The sequence below is a fragment of the Salvelinus sp. IW2-2015 genome, linkage group LG4q.1:29, assembly GCF_002910315.2.
Source record: "Salvelinus sp. IW2-2015 linkage group LG4q.1:29, ASM291031v2, whole genome shotgun sequence".
Lineage (NCBI taxonomy): Eukaryota > Metazoa > Chordata > Actinopteri > Salmoniformes > Salmonidae > Salvelinus > Salvelinus sp. IW2-2015.
The window spans coordinates 52,458,710-52,473,325 of record NC_036842.1 but is presented as its reverse complement, the minus strand read 5'-3'; the positions used below and the strand labels follow the sequence as shown (position 1 = coordinate 52,473,325).

Below are 14,616 nucleotides of genomic sequence, written 5' to 3'. Positions count from 1 at the left end.
ACATTTGCTTGACCATTTTCCATTTTTATTGAAAGAGAAGTGACGCAAAAAAGGCCATCTTAATTTTGTTCAAGAGCCTGGCAGACCCACTAACAATCCACTTCCCCAAATAAAGGATCAGCAAATCAGTTGAGGGAAGAAAATTGTCGGAAAATTTGTCATCCTGAAAAAAAATGATAGGTCAATAATTTATCACTAAAGTGAAAGTCAAACAGAGAAGGTGGTACTCACCAGTGGTGGAAAAAGTACCCAATTGTCATACTTGAGTAAAAGTAAAGATGAAATGACTCAAGTAAAAGTGAAAGTCACCCAGTAAAATACTACTTGAGTAAAAGTCTAAAAGTGTTTGGTTTTAAAATATACTTAAGTATCAAAAGTAAATATAATTGCTAAAATATACTTAAGTATCACAAGTAAAAGTATGAATAATTTAAAAATCTTTTATATTAAGCAAACCAGACTGCACAATTGTTTTGTTTTTTAAAAGTATGGATAGCCAGGGGCACACTCCAACATCATTTACAAACTAAGCATTTGTGTTGAGTGAGTCCGCCAGATCAGAGGTATTAGGGATGACCATGGATGTTCTTTTGATAAGTGTGTGAACTGGACCATTTTCTATCCTGTTAAGCATTTCAAATGTAACGAGTACTTGTGGGTGACAGGGAAAATGTATGGAGTAAAAAGTACATTATTTTCTTTAGGAATGTAGTGAAGTAAAAGTTGTGAAAAATATAAATAGCAAAGCAAAGTACAGACACCCCCCAAAAAAACTACTTAAGTAGTACTTTAAAGTATTTTTTACTTAAGTAATTTACACCACTGGTACTCACTGGTGGTACATTCGCAGGACATCGTACAGGTAATCCTTTTCTGCCTCATTGTCAATGAGCAGCTCCACCTAAACAGCAAAGGCATCTTTAGTCTCATTCTCATCTTCATCATCCTCATCATCACAGACAAGATAGCAGCGGCCAGGGAAGGCAGCAGTCTCTATACTGACACATCCCTCTCCACTGTGGTCCTTTCAGCATAACAGGGGGCATTCCCTTTAGCCCTAGGTTTGTGTGTGTGTGTGTGCGCGCAGCAGTGTGTGCATCTTACCTTGTAGCGACTGAACTGCTGCAGAAAAGTTTTGAGGAAGCGCTTAGGCCAGTCATTAATATACCCCATCTCCTTCATTAAGGAAGGTTGTCTATCCGTCTGTGTGCGAGTGCCTCTGTGTGTGTGTGCGCGTGTGGGCACGTACCTGTGTATATGTTTGTCAGTGCTGCGTTTGTGTGCCTATGCCTGTAGAGCGTTAGCATCAATAGTATCTCTATTGTGTGTTGCTGGCGGTAGAAGGCCAGGTAGCTTTCCTGTTTTCTAGATCCCTTTCCCTTACTAGGACTGTGGGCTGGTATACACACTTATGCCACCAGACTAGGGAGGGGGAGTAAGGGAGCGATAAGGAGGGGTGGAAGTTGGAGGGCGGTTTGGAATAGTGAGGTGAGCAGTGTCACCTTACAGTACATCCCTGTGACAAGCATTCCTCCACCATCATTTCTTAGAATTAGGGGTGACTCAAGGAACCATTGCAGTCAATAGGTTCATATTTGCACCTTTGGTTAATTGAGGGGTTATGGGGAAACCCTTAATGTTTCCTGGAGGAAACCTTTTGCTAGAGTGCGCGGAGCACTTTGAATTTATTTTGATGTTGGATTTGTTGCGCTGCCAAGCTCAGAAGAAGATGAAAATATGTGGTTTTCGGCAATGGCTTTATGGGATGGCCAGCAACTTGTAAAACATTACCCATTTCTATATGAGTACTATTTTAATATCAATGTTGAATAATACAACATTGGCTGTCAAGCCCATTATATTATATGACTGTATTGAATTGAATTTAATGTATTTTGGGTAACAGACATGTACAACAAAATGTACAATGTGGACCCAGAGGATATCACTTAAAATGATTAATTAAAACGATTGTTTCCAAAGTGGTCCTGTTTGTTTTAATAATAACGTTTATTGTGATGGTAATGACGTTTGTTCATGATGATAATTATTAAGTGTTGGCTTAGTTCGCTAGTTACCTACAGTATCTTCAACCTAGCCTACACTCTTAAAAATGCTTGGTTGTTTGGATGGCCCAACAGCTGGGTGGCAGGCACTGGGTCACTTAAGTCAGGTGGTTTTCTTTAAAAAAGAAACAGGTTTGGTTGTTGATGCTGGGTTATTAAGAAATGACAAATCCGGTCAGATAAAATGACCGGGGGCGTGGCTTAGTAGGGGCCTGGCTTGCATATAGTTATTTTTGGCCCAGCGGGTCAGATAAGAAGATTGGAGGTGTGTCTTTCAGATATTTATTTATGGCCCCCCGTATTGTTAAGGTTGAACACTGACAGTTTTGTAGCTTCATTGAGGCTTACAGAGGTGTATGAGTTCCTCAAGAGCCTACGCAAATCCTAACGTTGGAAGAGCTACCACTTTAGGGATGAGCAATGTCAGCAATGTTAATAGTATAATATGTAATATGCATTTAAAATATATATATTGTGTACAAACGTATGCACAGGAATGGCATTTACTCTCACAGCTGGCAATCTTTTTAACCCCAAAAGGTTATTTGAGGCTGCTTTACTTCCAAGAGTGTACAACAAAAAGGCTTAGAGATACACACACTCACACACATGCACACGCAGACACCTAGACACACATTACTACACACAAGCTCAACCATGCAGTTTCCTGGGTGTATGACAGTGTATTTATGGTTTGGTAACGCTCTCGGACTCAACATTGAGAGACAGGGTAAGCAACGGTGACTATGTGCAGACTTTAGCGCCCTGAACGGATGAAGCTAAAGAGCCAGCCAGATACCGCAGCTTATGTTATACCGTATATGAAGTCCTCTTGTGTTCTCTAAACCCTTAAACTCCCTTATTCTCAAAACATCCAACAAAGGCACAGGGGTGAATGCAACACATACAACAAATAAACTGTAAGAGAGATTAAGGGCCCACTTCAATCTAACAGTAGCCTATATTCACCTGTAAAAGACATTTGTCACCACATATTCATTGTCACAAACATGACCAAAAACGCATGCTGTTCTGTGGTCAATCAATCAAATGTATTTATAAAGCTCTTTTTAAAGCCTTATCTAAAAGTGTTGTTGTGGCTCATGCCTTCCTGCCTGCCAGTCCCCTCTCTGTCTCTAATTGCTGCTGTAAATCGTCCCATCCTTTTCCGCTCGGCTGGACATCCCTGACACGCTCTAAATTATCTAATGGGGAGCGACCTAGTGAGAGGCTACAACATAGAGGACAGATGGCTCTGGGTCCACATTACAGAGGACTGAAAACACCCAAACGTATCACGTTGCCTTTACACCGCTTCTCTTTTTGACATTATTACCCGAATACTGTMACCATGAGTATCCGTGAACAATTGTACGGCTAAGTACAAAACGCATCATTGGTATCTTTGTGTTGGGTCTAGAATGACCAACAGACAAAAATATGTTGGAAACACCAGGTGAACGTTTTGCAATACACACAGTTCACCTGACAAATGACTAGAGTAACCAATCAGGAAAGCTGACACACGGGCCATAGGTACTCATGATAAAAGCCTAGTTTACCTGTACACACTCTCCCTATAATCGACATTGTTACTGTATAGACTATACACACATATGGTATTAAATGGGAATATATTCAATTAAATATCCTTACAAGAGGGGGCAACTTTTTAATCCTACACTACAGAGAATTSACTTGTTGTATAACAGTTGTATAACACAACAGTCTACTTTCACAATTGTGAAATAAAGGATGAAACAATTCAATTAAAATCCCAGCCAAAACATGTTAGTCCTRTATGAACATTTTCTACACCTATGAAGACATTATAAACGCATCTAAAGGCACCTGTGCAAAAGCCTTACCCCAACAGGGTTCAGAGTACATCATAGGACTTTGATAACAGCCAAAACAAAAAAGAAACAAATTMAGTTCTTACCTTGTGCCTAAATTCTCGAGCTACTTTTCGTTCCATTTTCGACAAAAGAATAACGCTGCCACCGACCGATGTTCTATCTTGCTGTTAGCGACAGTTCCCTCTCAACAGTGGCGCTACCGACAGTGAACGCTGGGTGGTAGACATAAAGAATGATAGAGGCCTCTAGTGGCCCAAAGCCGTTTTAACATGGGCAGCGCAAATGAGTGCTTCCAACATGCTTCCGCCATTTTAAAGTAGTCAAAGTAGTCAACTGGGTGGGGATTCCTATAGAGTACCACAGTAAGAGTCATAATACCCATAAACCTAGAGGTCACCGTTCATYTTTCYCATAGGGGATTTTAGAAACACTTAACATAAGGGCTGTGTTTCGTGTAGCCTGATCCTGGCGTGACGTTTTGATAACCGTGTAAATCTYTCTAGGACAAGGTGATTTTTATCAATATATTTGTCTGTATTTATCCACCAAAAATGAAATGCTTTGGRAAAAAAWTAATGGTGGAAAAAAACTATTGGAACCATTTCCCTGTTTGACCTCTAGATTTTATGGGTATTATGACACCTACACTGCAGGGCTCTATGGGTTGTAGCCTCAATGGCACTGCCCATGTTGTCACAGACACTATGTCACAAATKAGTCCTCTATCTATCTCTATGGTGGTAGATCACAGCAGTGGCCCTATTCAGAGAATAGCTCCTGGTATTCAGTTGCTGAGGCACTGCTGGGCTGGGGAAAAGCGGATGTTTCCGGTTTTCAGGATACAGTATTTACAATTCAGGAAGCTTCATAATTTAGTTGGTGGGAAAACAACGGTGCAAAGCTAAATATACTGAGCAAAAATATAAACTCAACATGCAACAATTTCAAAAGGTTTACTGATTTACAGATCATATAAGGAAATCTGTTAATTTAAATAAATAAATTAGGCCCTAATCTATGGATTTCAGATGACTGGGCAGGGGCGCAACCATGGGTTGGTCTGAGACCCACCCACAGAAGAGCCAGGCCCAGCCATTCAGAATGAGTTTATCCCCAAAAAAGGGCTTTATTACAGACATAAATACTCAGATTGATCAGCTGTCCGGGTGGCAGGTCTCAGACGATCCTGCATGTGAAGAAGCCGGATGTGGAGGTCCTGGGCTGGCGTGGTTAYACTTGGTCTGCGGTTGTGAGGCCGGTTGGACGTACTGCCAAATTCTATAAAACGACATTAGTCGGCTTATGGTAGAGAAATTAACATTCAATTCTCTGGCAACAGCTCTGGTGGACATTCCTGAAGTCAGCATGCCAATTGCACTCTCCATCAAAACTTGAGACATCTGTGGCATTGTGTTGTGTGAAGAAACTTAACATTTTAGAGTGGCCTTTTATTGTCCCCAACACAAGGTGCACCTGTGTAATGATCATGCTGTTTAATCAGCTTCTTGATATGCCACACCTATCAGGTGGATGGATTATCTTGGCAACAGATAAATGCTCACTAACAGGGATGTAAACAAATTTGTGCACATTTAAGAGAAATACGTTTTTTGTGCTGAACATTTCTGTGGTCTTTTATTTCAGCTCATGAAACATGGGACCAACACTTTACATGTTGCGTTTATATTTTTGTTAAATATAAATATAAACACTCAGTTGTATCTATTTTTCCATGTTTCTTGTTAGTCTGTATGTCCCACTCTGTAACGGATCTCCTCTTCGTCGGATGAGGAGTAGCAAGGATCGGACCAATGTGCAGCGTGGTAAGTGTTCGTCATTTTATTAAACTGAACACTACAATACAAAGTAAACAAAAAAGAACAACCGAAACAGTTCCGTCTGGAAACTAATACAGAAAACAATCACCCACAACACACAATGAAAAACAGGCTACCTAAATATGGCTCCCAATCAGAGACAACGATAGACAGCTGCCTCTGATTGGGAACCACTGTAACGGTTCTCCTCCTCCTCTTCATCCGAAGAGGAGGAGCAAGGATTCGACCAAAATGCAGCGAGGTGTGATGACATATTGAATTTATTTAAAGACGAAGACGAACACGGAAAAAACACTTGGAAAATTACAAAATAACAAAACGACGTAGACAGACCTGAACATGGAACTTACATAACTAAACGAAGAACTCACGAACAGGAACAGACTACATCAAACGAACGAACAAACGAAACAGTCCCGTGTGGTGTGCAAGACACAGACACGGAAGACAACCACCCACGACAAACAATGTGACAACACCTACCTTAATATGATTCTCAATCAGAGGATGAAACCACCTGCCTCTAATTGAGAACCATATTAGGTACCATTAACCAACATAGAAACAGAAAACATAGACTGCCCACCAAACTCACTCCTGACCAACAACACATACAAAAACTAACAGAAAACAGGTCAGGAACGTGACATAACCCCCCCTTAAGGTGCGAACTCCGGGCGCACCAGCCACAAAGTCTAGGGGAGGGTCAGGGTGGGCATTGACAGGTGGTGGCTCAGGCTCTGGGCGAGGTCCCCACCCCACCATAGTCAATCCAGCTTACGTCTCTCCTCAGAATGACCACCTCTTACTCCACCCACCTAATATACCGGGTAACATCAAAATAAGGGACAGCTCCGGGACAGAGTAGCTCAGGACAGATAGGTAGGTCAGGATAGAGAGGTAGCTCAGGATAGAGAGGTAGTCAGGATAGAAGAGTAGCTCAGGATAGAGGGGCAACTCCGGACTGAAGGGCAGCTCCGACAGAGAGACAGCTCTGGACTGAGGGGCAGTTCTGGATACATGGCAGCTCTGGGCTGAGGGACAGCTCATGGTTGCTGACGGCTCTGGGCTGAGGGACAGCTCATGGTTGGCTGACGGCTCGGGTGGTCATGGCTAGCTGACGGCTCTGGACGCTCATGTGGCTGACGGCTCTGGACGCTCATGGCTCGCTGACGGCGTCTGGACCGCTCATGGCTCGCTGACGCTCTGGACGCTCATCGCTCGCTGACGGGCTCTGGACGCTCATGCTCGTGACGGCTCTGACGTCATGGCCTAACTGCTCTAGACGCTCATGGCTGCTGACGGCTCGGACGCTCATGGCTGGCTGACGGCTCTGGACGCTCATGCTCGCTGACGGCTCTAGACGCTCATGCTGGCTGACGGCTCTGGACGCTCATGGCACTGGCGCTCTGGCGATCCTGTCCGGTGGCGGCTCTGGCAGATCCTGTCTGGTTGGCGGCTTCTGGCAGATCCTGTCTGGTTGGCGGCTCTGGCAGATCTGTCTGACGATGCTCTAGCGGCTCCTGACTGACTATCGGCTCTGACGGCTCGGGACAGACGGGCGGCTCTAATGGCTCGGGACAGACGGATGGCTCTAATGCGCTGGGGAGACGGATGGCTCTAATGGCGCTGGGAGACGGATGGCTCAGATGGCGCTGGGAGACGGATGGCTCAGATGGCGCTGGGGGAGACGGATGGCTCAGATGGCGCTGGGAGACGGATGGCTCAGATGGCGCTGGGAACGGATGGCTCTGGCCGGATAAGTCGCACTGTAAACCTGGTGCGTGGTGCCGGAACTGGAGGCACCGGGCTAAAGACACGCACTCATGCTAGTGCGGGGAGCAGGGACAGGGCACACTGGACTCTCAAAGCGTACTATTGCCTGGTGCGTGGTACCGGCACTGGTGGCACCGGGCTGAGGGCACGCACATCAGGACGAGTACGGGGAGAAGGAACAGTGTGTACAGGGCTCTGGAGACGCACAGGTGGCTTAGTGCGTGTGCGGAACTGGAGGCACTGGGCTGGAGACACGCACCATAGGAAGAGTGCGTGGAGGAGGAACAGGGCTCAGAAAAGCACTGGAAGCCTGATGCGTGGTGTAGGCACTGGTGGTACTAGGCTGGGCGCGAGAGGTAGCGCCGGAAATACCGGACCGTGCAGGCGTACTGGCTCCCTTGAGCATTGAGCCTGCCCAACCTTACCTGGTTGAATGCTCCCCGTCGCCGCCCAGTGCGGGAGGTGGAATAACCCGCACCGGGCTATGTAGGCGAACCGGGGACACCATGCGTAAGGCTGGTGCCATATAAGCCGCCCAAGGAGACGCACTGGTGGCCAGATATGTAGAGCCGCTTCATGGCACTTGGCTCAATGCTCAATCTAGCCCTACCAGTGCGGGGAGGTGGAACCCGCACCGGACTAGCACACGTACAGGAGACACCGTGCGCTCTACTGCGTAACACGGTGTCTGCCCGTACTCCCGCTCCCACGGTTAGCCTGAGAAATGGGCGCAGGTCTCCTACCTGCCTTGGCCCACTACCTCTTAGCCCCCCCCAAAAATTTTTTGGGGTTTCTTCACGGGCTTCCGTGCTAGCCACATACTTCAATAATCCGGTCTCTCTCTCCCGTTGCCTCCGCTCTCCTAATCGCCTCCAGCTGTTCCCATGGAAGGCGATCTCTTCCAGCTCGGATCTCCTCCCATGTGTAGCAACCTTTTCCATTTAACACGTCCTCCCATGTCCACTGCTCGAACTCACGCTGCTGGTTCTGGATTGGTGGGTGGTTCGTAACGGTTCTCCTCCTCCTCGAAGAGGAGGAGCAAGGATTCGACCAAAATGCAGCGAGGTGTGATGACATATTGAATTTATTTAAAGACGAAGAACGAACACGGAAAAAACACTTGGAAAATTACAAAAACAAAACGACGTAGACAGACCTGAACATGGAACTTACATAACTAAACGAAGAACTCACGAACAGGAACAGACTACATCAAACGAACGAACCAACGACGCGAACGAGTCCCCCGGTGTGCGCAGACACAGACACGGAAGACAACCACCCACGACAAACAATGTGACAACACCTACCTTAATATGATTCTCAATCAGAGGAGATGAAAACCACCTGCCTCTAATTGAGAACCATATTAGGTACCCATTAACCAACATAGAAACAGAAAACATAGACTGCCCACCCAAACTCACGTCCTGACCAACTAACACATACAAAAACTAACAGAAAACAGGTCAGGAACGTGACAACCACACCAGGCCAAACACATAGAAATACAACAACATAGAAAAATAACATAGACTGCCCACCCCAACTCACGCCCTGACCAAACTAAAATAGAGACACAAAAAAGGAACTAAGGTCAGGACGTGACACACTCATAAATGTCGACCCTGTTCGGCTAAATGATTAAATTAAATTAACAACATTTCAAAATGTTAAAATATGTTTGATAGAGAGCTTAAAATCCTGTTCATCCTAATGCTAGTTCAATCTTGCTCATTCACAGAGCTATGGCTAATTTAGGCTCCAAATATCCACCTGTTAGGTTCCACCCTGTTAGGATTATACACTGAACAGATTGGAAAATGCACCAAAATGTTTAAGTGCCTGAGCTTGAACAATATGTTTTTCTGAACGTCAAACATGTCCTTTTTCTGATAGAATACAAAAAATAAATAAAGATATAGGCTACTATTTTTCCCTAAAGTTATGAGGACCAAAAGACACTGGACAGTTGGAATATAGATCCTAGGTGTAGGTCTAGGATCAGCGCACACTACCCAAATCATAACATTAAGGTTATGAATGCAAAACGGTCCTTGGATCAGTGTCTAGGCCAGCGGCAAAGCATAGCTACTATTTCTATATCATTATTGTCACCATCTATACTACTACATTTAGGCTACTGTAACATATGGAAAATGAGTGCTTTGTGGTACTGATGATTTAGGCATATTGTCTATGAAAATAAAAGATAAAAACATACAGGTAGTTAGGCTTATATTTAACTCTTTCATTATGTATGCTTTAATTTCATTATGTAGGTCACCTTAAAAAAAGKTATTTTGCTACATCAAATGAAATGCAGTTAAATAATATTTTACACAACGTTTGTGCCGAAGTCCAGCCAGTCACACAGTGTTTCAATTCACCAGAACAGTAGGTAGCAGTAGAGCATCGCTAATCAAATCACAGTGCAATGTTAGGCCCTACATAAAGCTGTCCCAACAGCAGAGTCCCGACAGCAGTCACAACACCTTACCACTGCTACACCTGGCTATCAGCGGAGCCTTGTCTGGCAGCGAAACAGTTCATTCAGCCTCAATTACTGCCTTTAAAAAAAACATAGCTGATATGGCTCACTTGCTTAAACAAATGTGTTTCTACTGACAATTGAGATGTACAAACTATGGCATAAGGGGACGACAAGCAGATAAGAGGCAATCTGTAATTTCGATTAAGACGTTAATGAGTGAGCGACGATGGGCGTAGTCAATATAACTATTTGTTCAGCACTTTGAAATGTACAGCGACAGAATTCATAACATGGGCCATTCTTACAGTATTCTCCCTGTACTCCAAGTCAGAACTGTAGGATAAATAAAGGGGGCATATAAGCAGACAATGAAAGCTCTTACAATATTCCATGATTACATTTCTCTAAAACAGGTTACAGGCTACATGTGCACCACCAAGTTAGAACAGTACGTGAAATTAAGAGGTGAAAATATACCAAATTATTAGTGTGAGGCACATTGAACGCCGTTTCGGTCTTTGCGTGTCAAAAAAGATACACGTCAGATAACAATATGACTCGTTAAATAAGATTTAAATTTTACATGTCAAATAACACAATTCTATTATAGAATGTTGTGTGTGCTGAATTTGCAGGTGCAAGCCAAGCGCCACCACTACTATCATTAGCACTGTCAAAGCTGTACAAAAAAAGTCTGCAAACAATCACACACCGGCCATGAACGATGTGTTTACAATACCGCATTGGTGAAAATAGACCAAATTATTAGGGTGAGGCACATGGGCTACTAACAGCTTACTACACAACATACACATAATATTAATTTCTTTGCTACAGTATACATATCTCCCTGGCATATTACATCATTTATGTAGTAGCATACAAKAMATTTTTGGACTCACCCTGCTCACTTAAACAGGAAGGTGGTGCCGCAGTCCTTTGTGGGCAAATTTTGTCATCAAACTTTGTTATCAAAGTCTGGCATTCTCTGGATTTATGGTGGGAAGTCTGAAGAAAACACACAGCCACTCCACAGTATAGCAGGCTAGTGATTGCTTTGCAATGCTTGCAGTTAGCCACTGATTACTTGCAAACCACACATTGTTGAATTAGCAATTTCCAACTTGTTGTGTAATGGGTATGKCCAATGGCCAATGAGCACTGAAAAGGATTTGTCAGTAGATTGTAGACTTGATTCATGATGATGACTGCTAGCTATGATTTTGAAAGTAAGATGTTGACATGACCAGTCCAATCAAAGCTACGGTACATATAACGTGATTTGATGTCATTTTGTCTGTGGCTAATGACCTTGAGCCTTCTTGGAAGGGCAGTTAAAACATAACTCTATTGAAATTGTCAATGTCTACTCCTACTAAGGACTTAGACTTGGCCTGTGATGTAGTGTCCCCATGAGTGACAGAACACTGAGCCAATCAGGCGCAACGCTCCTATTTTCTGCTGGCTTGCCCCACCACCAAATAAAGCATTGAGCTAGGCTGAAACACCTGCATTTTGGAGTTGCTTTACTCAAGAAAACAAAAAAGAGACCATGTTTGTATGCGGCTTTATTAATTAAATGATTTTAAAAATTCTAAAATGTCATAGAAGGCAAACTGATATGTGACACTTATTAATGCCCAAATAACGGGTCGCCACTTGAAAGGTAACGACAACTAATTTCTATGTTTATTAAAGATCAAGAATTGTTGTTGAAATAATACCATTGGACTCTGCACTCAAACCTGGGCTTTGTATACATTTGGCTAACGTTAGCTAGCTAATTTGGCTGGCCAATGTTTTTGAGACTTGTTTGTGAAGTGCACGGCGTTCTAGCTAGCAGATCACTTCGTTAGAACGTACTAGCAAGCTATTTGATTCAAACATGGATTGCAATGGAAATCTTTCCTAAATACATTTAATTTATTTGATTGAATAGAAGTTCCATAATGGTTAGGTTATTGTTAGGAATGAAACCTCCCAATTAGAAGAAAGACATAAGAAACAAGGGGATGGGGACGTTTCTTACTTATAAAGCGGAGTGTTCTATACGATTTGCCCAAAATAAATACTATACTCAGGGAGACAAACCAGGGAAACTTCTTGCACTGCAACTTAAAAAGGATGCAGCTGAACGATGTATTCTCAATATCAGAACTGTGCAGGGCAAAGTTACTTCTTGTCCCAAATAAATGAATAAGACATTTGCTGAGTACTACGAGACCCTATATAAGAACACTAAAGATGTTTCCTCTCCGGAGGACTTTCTCACACATTTGAAGCTGCCAGAGCTATCGCGTGAAGAAAAGGAATTGATAGAAACCCCCATTTCTGACTCAGAGATAGAAGCATGCAAAATGGGAAGTGTCCGTGTCCCGATGGCTTCCCCTGTGAGTTCTATAAAACTTTCAGTAAAGAACTAATACCGCTGATCAGAGGGGTTCTTCATGAGGTTATAGAGCGCAATAAATACACAGATACTTGGTAAGGACCCGCTAGGTAAGGACCCGCTAGACTGTGGTTCCCATAGACCAGTAAGTTTGGTAAATTATGACTCTAAAATCCTCACTAAGATTATATTACAAAATAAATCAATCAGTCGATATCACAAAGTGCTATACAGAAACCCAGCCTAAAACCCCAAACATCAAGCAATGCAGATGTTAGAAGCACGGTGGCTAGGAAAAACTCCCTAGAAAGGCAGGATCCTAGGAAGAAACCAGGCTTTGAGGGGTTGCCAGTTCTCTTCTGGCTGTGCCAGACGGAGATTATAACAGTACATGGCCAAGATGTTCAAACGTTCATACATGACCAGCAGAGTCAAATAATAATAATCACAGTGGTTGTAGAGGGTGTAACAGGTCAGCACCTCAGGAGTAAATKTCAATTGCTTTTTCATAGCCGATCATTCAGAGTTAGAGACAGCAGGTGCGGTAGAGAGAGAGAGTCGAAAACAGCAGGTCCGGGACAAGGTAGCACGTCCGTTGAATAGGTCAAGCTTCCATAGCACCATGCAGAACATTTGAAACTGGAGCAGCAGCACGACCAGGTGGACTGGGGACAGCAAGGAGTCATCAGCCCAGGTAGTCCTGAGGCATGGTCCTAGGGCTCAGGTCCTCCGAGAGAAGAGAAAGAGAAGAGAGAATTAGAGGGAGCATACTTAAATTCACACAGGACACCGGATAAGACAGGAGAAATACTCCAGATATAACAGACTGACCCTAGCCCCCTGACACAAACTATTGCAGCATAATTACTGGAGGCTGAGACAGGAGGGGTCGGGAGACACTGTGACCCCRTCTGACTATACCCCCGGACAGGACCAACCAGGCAGGATATAACCCCACCCACTTTGCCAAAGCACAGCCCCCACACCACTCGAGGGATATCTTCAACCACCAACTTACTACCCTGAGACAAGGCCGAGTATAGCCCACAAAGATCTCCCCCACGGCACGAACCCGAGGGGGGCGCCAACCCAGACAGGAAGATCACATCAGTGACTCAACCCAATCAAGTGACACACCCCTCCTAGGGACAGCATAGAAGAGCACCAGTAAGCCAGTGACTCAGCCCCCGTAATAGGGTTATAGACAGAGAATCCCAGTGGAGAGAGGGGAACCGGCCAGGCAGAGACAGCAAGGGCAGTTCGTTGCTCCAGTGCCTTTCTGTTCACCTTTACACCCCTGGACCAGACTACACTCAATCATAGGACCTACTGAAGAGATGAGTCTTCAATAAAGACTTAAAAGGTCAAGACGAAGTCTGCGTGTCTCACATGGATAGGCAGACCATTCCATAAAAATGGAGCTCTATAGGAGAAAGCCCTGCCTCCAGCTGTTTGCTTAGAAATTCTAGGGACAATAAGGAGGCCTGCGTCTTGTGACCGTAGCGTACGTGTAGGTATGTACGGCAGGACCAAATCGGAAAGATAGGTAGGAGCAATCCCATGTAATGCTTTGTAGGTTAGCAGTAAAACCTTGAAATCAGCCCTAGCCTTAATAGGAAGCCATTGTAGAGAGGCTAGCACTGGAGTAATATGATCACATTTTTCTGGTTCTAGTCAAGATTCTAGCAGCCATGTTTAGCACTAACTGAAGTTTATTTTGTGCTTTATCCGGGTAGCCAGAAAGTAGAGCATTACAGTAGTCTAATCTAGAAGTGACAAAAGCATGGATGAATTTCTGCATCATTTTTGGACAGAAAGTTTCTGATTTTTGAAATGTTAAGTAGATGGGAAAAAAAGCTGTCCTTGAAACAGTCTTGATAGGTTAGTCAAAAGAGAGATCAGGGTCCAGAGTAACGCGGAGGTCCTTCACAGTTTTATTTGAGYGGACTGTACAACCATGAAGATTGTCAGGTCAAACAGAAGATCTCTTTGTTTCTTGAGGAGGTAGTAACAAAATGCATCAATCCAGATCAAACCGGGTTCATTAAAGAACGTCACTCAACGTCGAATGTAAGACGACTTCTGAATATTATCAATTACTCTAAGACCCAACTCAAACAAACAGTTATACTATCTCTCGATGCTGAAAAGGCATTTGACCTCAACGACTGGGTCTTTCTTTTAGCAACGTTAA

The 14,616-nt window shown here is 43.9% G+C and overlaps 1 pseudogene; it reads right to left on the bottom strand.

Moving 5' to 3' along the window:
- Positions 1 to 4,113, bottom strand: part of LOC111960950 (harmonin-like) — a 50,376-nt pseudogene extending 46,263 nt beyond the window's left edge.
- Between the last annotated feature and the right edge of the window lie 10,503 nt (positions 4,114 to 14,616).